This window comes from Apodemus sylvaticus, chromosome 6 (assembly GCF_947179515.1).
Source record: "Apodemus sylvaticus chromosome 6, mApoSyl1.1, whole genome shotgun sequence".
Taxonomy (NCBI): domain Eukaryota; kingdom Metazoa; phylum Chordata; class Mammalia; order Rodentia; family Muridae; genus Apodemus; species Apodemus sylvaticus.
Window position 1 is genome coordinate 68,641,867 of NC_067477.1, and position 2,332 is coordinate 68,644,198.

The window sequence follows — 2,332 nt, forward strand, 5'->3', positions numbered from 1 at the left end:
TGGTTTGATTCATTGTCATGTGTCTTTGGCAGGAAAGGCTTGCTGGATTTTATATCTTTGATTCTAGCCTTTAGACTGTTTGTATTTCTTTCTTTCTTGGATTTAGAAAGTGGTTTCTCCACCTGTGGGTCGTCTGACCCCCAAATGCCCCTTTCCCAAGGGCATATCAGATATTTACAACAGCAGCAAAACTACAGTATGGAGAAGTAATGAAAATAAACTTTATGGCTGGGGGTCACAGCATTAGGAAGGTCGAGAGCCTCACATCTACCTGGCAAGCACTCTTCCACTGAATCGTATCATCACGGCCCTTGTTGCTGTGACTTTCTGCTAAGAGTATAGAAAATTCTAGTCATGGTGAGTGCCTCATGCATGGGTGCCATGCCCCACACAGCCGGGACTTGATCTGACTGGGAACTGAAATAGAATGAAAAAAGAACTGACGGACATTTAAGCTGGGATCAGGCGGGCAGTGCTTTGTCCTCCTACACAACAACAGGGCCTTGTTATGTACAACACTAGAGTTAGCTCATCTTAGTAGCTCCCTGTAAGGGCGCAGACTCAAGTTGCCCTCTTCTGAGAAGAGGCAGCTGCACACAGTAGACAGTCTCATGCTCGCACACACTGTCAACATTAGCATTTTGCCCTCCTTCTGAGCTTCACCTATACAGGGCAGGCTTTGCCAATCCCATGGGTCTAAGGCATTGGACCCTTGACATGGCCATGCCCACATCAGCAAAACACCTTCACTCAAGACTTCATCTGCTCTACACACGTACCCGGGCAGAGCTGCTCCCCACACAACCCTGACACGAGGAGCAGAGTTTTTTTTTGCAGTTTCATGGCTGTGAAACGGTAAGAGAATCTTAAAACCTCAGTGAGGAAGGTAGGTAGATGGGTCATGTATCCAGCATCTCAGGGTTCTGTAAAAATGGTGACTGCCTTTTCAGGATTACTAACATCCCACGCTAGTGACAGGATTCTGAAGGGGAGCCATAGTCTGTATGAACTGCTGATCCCCGTCTGTACCCACCTGTGAAGAGCACTTAAACTGATGCTTGCCCTGCCCTTGCCGTTAGCACCTTCTGCTTTGAGTTCCTGCCTACTGTCCAGCTGAGCAGAAAGACTCCCAGGTCTAGGGGGAGCCAGCTGTGGCGTCAGGTGTGAGCATGTGTCCCCCTAGATCCCTGTTGAAACTTCAGTCCCTACACAGCAGAATAAAGACGTGGGGCATCTAGGTGACAAGGTCCTGGAGTTCAGTCGTGATGGCCGTGTTGCCCTTAGAGAAGACCTCTGAGGACTGGGATCAGTCCTTCCCCTGGGCATGTGAGGGCAGCAGAGGACACAGTACACACTGCAGCCTTCTTTGTACCGTGCAGCTCCTGGAACATTAGTCTTAGCTGGCTAAGTTCCTTTGGTACAAGAAGTCAGTTTCTGTGGTTTATTTTTTTTTTTCTTTTTGGTTTTTTGGTATTTTGGATTTGGTGTTTTCGAGACAGGGCTTCTCTGTATAGCCCTGGCTATCCTGGAACTCACTCTGTAGACCAGGCTGGCCTCAAACTCAGATCTGCCTGCGTCTGCCTCCCAGAGTGCTGGGATTACAGGCATACACCACCACTGCCCGGCTTTTCTGTGGTTTATTAATGACTCAAATGGCTTTTTTTTTTTTGAGAACAAGAAAGGGCTTTATCTCCAATGTCCATAGGGAGGACACGTCTTGTGTGGATGGAACTCAGGATTCACAGGTTTTCTCCACACACACATGCACCCCAATCCACTCATATCACTTCATATCTTTCCTTCACCCTTGCAACCCCTCCTGCAAAAGGAACAAAAATAAATAAATAAATAAATGAATAAGTAAATAAATAAATCCAACAAAAAGCTATCTCACCATGAAAAGTGTGATGTCATGGTATGTTACACAGTATACCCTTTGCCCAAACAGCTTTAGTTACAAATGTTCATTGCAATGAGTCTCTCTGGCTTCCGCTACACTATCAATCCTGGATCCTCAAGAGGACTCCTCCTGGCTATCCTGCTGTTGCCCTGTGGTGTGGAGCTCCTGCAGCTCTGGATCTGCAGGGCGGTCTTCCTCACTCGCTCGTGCAGTTCATAGATGGGGTAGAAGTTGGGGTGGACCGACTCAGAGCCCTGGATTTGGGCCTGGATGGGAGCTGAGTTGGTCGGCTTCTTGTTCGTTTAGAGTACATCGACACATGTCGTTGGAGTCCCAGGTTTCTGATGAGGGTCTCAGGGGGAAGTTGTAATGCATTTGTCCCCCTCTGAGGCACCACATGCTCAGGGACACCTTGGAAACAACTTTTTGACA